The 6,000-nt window shown below is 44.1% G+C and overlaps 1 protein-coding gene across 1 annotated transcript in view; it reads right to left on the reverse strand.

Annotated features, from left to right (window-relative positions):
* The window catches only part of LOC109908936 (tumor necrosis factor alpha-induced protein 2), a 33,007-nt gene extending 27,218 nt beyond the window's left edge, over window positions 1–5,789 (reverse strand). Inside the window, exon 1 of the mRNA XM_020507743.2 lies at window positions 5,659–5,789. The gene's annotated coding sequence lies outside the window, so the exon portion shown is untranslated. The remainder of the gene's footprint in view (window positions 1–5,658) is intronic.
* Between the last annotated feature and the right edge of the window lie 211 nt (window positions 5,790–6,000).

Consider the following 6,000-nt stretch of genomic DNA (forward strand, 5'->3'; position numbering starts at 1 on the left):
GTAGGTGGTGCTATAGAGTTAAAATTGAATCCTAACAGGCTCCCTACACATATTTTGCCATAAGAAAATGTCCATTAAGATTGAACTCAAAAGTCCACCTTGTGCCTTGTGAACGAATGGAGCACATCCCTCAAAAGGTCAATGTCCTGTCTCTGCCCTTCTCTCTGGCCTCACTGGCCTGTAAGTTGTCCAGAGCAAAACGGCCTCTGCACGCGCGCTGAAAGGAAGTCACTCAAATACATATCAGTTCACTCTCAAAAAGACAATAGGAGCTGTGTACGAGTGCGTCATGGCGGGGTACATTTCATTTTTGACAGCCAATAAGGACACCATTGTTTGGAGCCGTGTTGGACGAAGCACCCCAGACTACACAAACTCCCGTTTTCCTCTCAATTCCTCTCAATTCTGGCACTCAATAAAAACATTGAGAAATCCGTTTGAGCCTGGGAGGCTGAGAGTACAGTAAACAATTGGGAAAAGCTTAGCCACGGATATATTGATGCATAAACAAAGGATGGTCCCGAGAGTGCCCTTTCAGCCTGGCTGACCTCAAAAACCATCTTAAAAAGTTCTACAAGGTTAAGTCATGGGGACAAGTGAAAGAGTCTAATACACATGAATTATAAATATTTACGCTCCGTAGTCGGTGGACACTTTAGAATAGCAATGGTTTCTCGTAAGTGTACGTTTTTTTTTTTTGCACAGCACTCACACAGCACGCACAGCACTCACAACAAGCATCAAGCTTTTAGTGATTTTGACTTTGAGAATGGATGGTGATACTGATTAACCTGGGCTGCCGCTGGACACAGACTCTGAACCGGAAGAGTGAGTGGCCACCACCAGTCACCTTGGCTAACGCAGTTGGCCTGCAGTTCTTTAAGGGCAGTTGAGTACTCAGTTACCCCACCTCGCATAGTGCTAAGTCATGCTGGAATGCCAGAACTTATTTGTCAGAGACAACGAGCTGCATGAAGATACAGTACACCAGGGGTGTCAAACTTATTCAATGAAGCCATTACACAACCAGGTGAGGGGAGTTATTTACTAATTAGTGACCTTGATTCTTCAATCAGGTACAAGGGAGGAGCGGAAGAACCTGCTGCCACTCAGACCTCAGTGGAATGAGTTTGACACCTGTGCACTCGAGCAGGGATTTACCCTCGCTGAGATCATTCGAGAATGATTTGCAATCCATCACTAAATGGATACACACCATATACGGCAGGTAGCCTAGCAGTTAAGCGTGTTGGGCTAGTAACCGAAAGATTGCTGGTTCGAATCCCAGAGTCAACTAGGTGAAAAGTCTGCCGATGTGCCCTTGAGCAAGGCACATTAATCCTAATTGCTTAGGTAAGTCGCTCTGGATAAGAGTGCCTGCTAACTGACTAAAATGTCAAGGTAATACAGTTCTGAATAGTCTCCCCTGGCCAGAATCAGGGTGCTCTGTATGCTCCAGTGTCTGGGAGTAGAGACCAAGCACTGCATGGATATGAGAGTTGGAATGAACTTTGCCACCTTTCAGCATCCCGTTGAGTGAGTCCTCCAATGTCCTGTCCCAAACAGATGAATTACAGAGCAGTGATAGGATCTGTCTGAGTGGAAACACTTTGAGCACACCACTAGTTGGGCCTGTTCCTGTTGATTGGCATGTGGGTGATGAGAGGGACAGGAAACATAGCCACTGGCAGCACATCTAAGGCATGCTGTGAATACAGAGTGGCTATTTGTGTGCCTTGGCTTCTATAAAGAGGAGCCACGCAATTGGAGTGTATTTCAGGCTTTAGGGAACAGGAAATCGCACTGCATAAGATTGCCTTCTTCATTGTCAAGTCCAACATGTTCTCTCTGTCTCTCTATCCTTTTCCCCAAGCTGTCACTACAGTTCATCTTGGCAGTGTTTCGGCGGTTTTGTAACGGCCCCCAAGTGTTATTTTGGTTTTTAGACAGTGAGTTATCTTTAGGTCATCTTCATGACTGTGGAATGGATTCCATATCTCTATCATCTCAGCATCTTTCACGCTAGGATTGAAAAGATAGGCAAAAGAATGAGGGTAGTTCTAGTAGCTCAATATTTCTTGAGGTAGAGGCTCTGCCACAGAGGTTCTGGAATTCCTGAACGAACAAGATTGCATGCTATTAGAAAAGGGTTCCGTCTTCTGCGATAACGTTCGCATTCTCAACCCACCCATATTGTACAGTGGCATCTGCATTCAGATGGGCAGGTGACATTTTTCCTCAGGATAAGCTAAAAGATACTAAATACAAATCTTTATAGACCACTCTGTCCACACAACCCCTCTCTGTGTGTGTTTCTCCAAAACCACAGACCACTAGTATGGCCCTGGAACCACTGCCAAACCACTCCAGGCTGGATGACACTAGGCGCAGACGTCAGTTCAAGGTCTAGTTTTGATTTCGATTTTTGTTAAGTTGTCGACTAACATGAATTTCATGTGAATTCAACAAAAATATTCACCGTGTCATCCTCTCTGGCCAATCAGGACATTTTCCTTGTTTGTCGTCATGGTTATGTAACCTTCCACAATGTAGCACCTGTGTGTGGGAACAGCGGGGGGCGCTCCAATCATAGCCTGCCTGCATCCTGCACTGATCGCCCCACACAGGCCACGGGAAGCCCCCTCGGAGCACCTCTACCAACCCACACTGAGTGAAGGGCCCCTATTGAATGCCCTCTCGGTTCATCAGTCTCAGTACATCAATCTGTCTCCTGTCCCACTCAAACAAACGCAGCCAACAGCACATGAGGAATTACGGTTATCCTTTATTCGCGCTGACTGCAGTAGGTAGCATCCGGGTGCCTTCACGATTCACCCATCTGGGGAGCGGATAGACGTCAAACTCATTCCCTGACCTGAAGAGGTTCAGAGCGTTCTAATCCAATGCTAATTCAGGTGGACGGCAGGGGGATGCAGCTAGCTCATCACTCAGCAGGCGAGTCAATTGTAATGTGGACTGTAGGAAAAAGAGGATACAAGAAGATTCCCACAGAACCATTTTGGTTATCAAAGGGTGTGCTGTAATGGCTTGGTGACAAATGTAATTATGTACAGTATACTCCCACACATCCCATGTTTCTCTCTCGGTCTCTGTCTCTGTCTCTCTCTGCCTCAGCTTTTCCTTCCTGAGTGAAACTCTTTTGCAATCATGGCATTGGTACCACTGACCTTGGCAACATGACCACGATGTCCTCAGTTTGGCAGGCAGTTCTGTCCCTGATGTTGAGAATGAAGTTGCTCTATTTTTTTGTCAAGTTTTATATTGCTTGCGGTTGTTTACTGGATATATGACACTGTAAAAATGGATGTCTCAAAACGCCATGATTGTGTCATGAAACCATGAAAAGTAGTGCACCTAAGCTGAGATCTGGTGTTTGGAGGGTGTTTGAATGTAAACCCAATGGAAGTGTTCTGATACACCCGAATGGGTTTTAAAAATGAATAGAAGTACTCTGAAACAGCCAAAGTGGTCCTTCAATCTGAATATTGGGGTTTTTAAGAGTGTTGTGAAAAGGCTTTTTTGTTGTTTCAGTGCATGTAAAAGGCAGCATCAAAACACATTGGAATTCTATTTGAATTTTACACACTCAACCACACAGTAAAATATTATTCAGCGGCGAATGTTATTTTACCTCAACAACTAAGAATAAATCCAACTTAACATGTTGCTCAAAATGTAAGTGTCTTTTATGAGGATAACCAAAGATAGAGAAAATTGAGTTATTGAACTCATTGGAAGTCTCTGGTTTAATCTCCTTGCACTTCCTATCTTGCAACGTGGCTCTGTTTTTAGAGGATTGTGGGTAATAATATTTTGGACATTCTTATATACACAATGTTGCATGCATGTTTGAAAAAATAAATATGCATTTATTATTATTAATAAGCAGCTTGTTGTGCCATGAGGTGTAATGAATCACGATGAATGGATATCAGAACTGTCAGGAAAGTTGACTTTCAATAATGAGAGAACCCATTCCCACATTTCCAACTTCAAATGGTGGCGGCAAATACAGTATCCTGCAATACTTGCTGTAAAAACTCTAGCCACTGCTAGTGGTTTGAATACTGTACTTGACAATGCCTGCCAAAAAGGTATATAATGGCAAATGATCAAATATATCAAATAATATTAAACATGAAGACATTTCAGAAACAGTATCCAATTCTGCAATAGACAGGATTCAAAACATCATCGGGATTATTGGTTTCAATACTCCATCAAAGTTAAGGTTTCATCTCCTTCAAGTTGGTGGCAACTCAGTTGTCACTAGTTTTGTTGTTGCAAAGCACACATTTTTAACAGTGTACTTATCCACTTAACACACTTTATAGCCTGAAAACATTGTACTATCTCTCATAAGGTACTGTGACTCCTATCACTACTATAGTATGTTATATCACACCATGTAGCATCATTAAGGCCAGACAGAAACTCTTTACGCTATATGTTTTAAAGTACAGGTCAGATCGTTCAACATTGAAATCCCTAGTGGGAACAGGTCTTGTTCCTTTGAACTGTCCAAACTTGAATTGCCTAGGTGTACCTGTGCCCACAGTTGTATTTAGGAGTGAATAATAGGGGCCCTGGTTACATAGAGCCTCACTGTAAGACATCACACAAGAAGACGTATACTGGCCACTTGAAAAAGAGCCTCCGGGTCTCAATGGGCTTTTCCTGGTTAAATAAAGGTTAAATAAATCAAAAATAGGACTGAAGGATTATATTAAGCTACTGTTCATATGATTAATCTTTAGACTTTGTCATTGTTGCTCTAATGTTTCTAGAAAAAGTGACTTTGAATTTTCCCGTGACTGTGCATGCGTCACAAACACGCAGGAACAAACAGTGCAGACGACAACAGAGATTCCCTGATGGACTCTCAGATAATCATCAATGAATCATCAGACGGCTGCTCCCTCAACACTGGACATGTGGTCAGCGGGTCAGTGTAGTTGAAATGCACTACACCGCATCAAACAAGGCATTCCTACCATTGAAACATTGGTTAAAACGGCACCGACGTTACAGCTTCACCCACGGAATTCAGTTACGTTGTTTTGCGTAGCCAATGTACTCTTCACTTTTCACCCAGAGAAAACATGATCAAAACATCCAACAGACGAACAGCTGTGGCTAGTCCACTATGTGGGATGTTTCTAGAAGGACTCAAAATTAAGCAAATCTGCTCTTTGTGTATATTCATGTAGTTATCTATGCATGGCTTTTCCTGATCCACAAGGCGTTGGAGCCCTGTAAGTATTATCAAGTGCTGCGATACATGCTAACAAAATACTGATCTTGGAGGAGGTTATATTTAAATGATGTTATTCCATAGACTATAGTACAGACACAACAACAGATGCATAAACATACCATACAGACTATACATGAAACAGCAGTGACATACTGAATGACTCTAAAGAAAGCATCCACTGAATACCGCCGCTCACTGGTCTCTCATTGGTCTCCGCTCTGACCAATACGGAGCCCTGCTCTCTATGAGTGGGAGAGGACACTTGCCTCCGAGGGGAGCTCTGACTGGAGCCCAGCCAGACCAGGGGCACCCCGGACAACATGAAACTGAGATGAAAAGTGTAATATGGTTTCACCCGGGGCCCAGTGTCCAGCTCTTACCTTGTTATGCTGTTAAGAAGAGGATCCCTGTGGTTCTCACAGCAGTGGCATCCCTGGGCCACACGGACAATGTAACTGGTCGAAGTGGGTGTGTGAGTTGCTGTGTCCTCGTAGGTCCGACAGCTCAGAAGCAATGCCTGCTTCTCTGTTCCAGAGGCTCGTCTGGACTCCAGGGCTGGCGTTGGCCATTTCCTGGCTATAGCGCAAGATGCTTTTTCCTGAGGAAGTGGGCCATCCCATTTTTGCCCCCCCACCCCCACCCCACACACACCGCCTCCCCCTCCATAGCGAGCTACAGGCCCCTCAGGGAGAGAGGCTGATTATACTAATTGCCGTTGGTTA

This window comes from Oncorhynchus kisutch, linkage group LG18, assembly GCF_002021735.2.
Source record: "Oncorhynchus kisutch isolate 150728-3 linkage group LG18, Okis_V2, whole genome shotgun sequence".
NCBI lineage: Eukaryota > Metazoa > Chordata > Actinopteri > Salmoniformes > Salmonidae > Oncorhynchus > Oncorhynchus kisutch.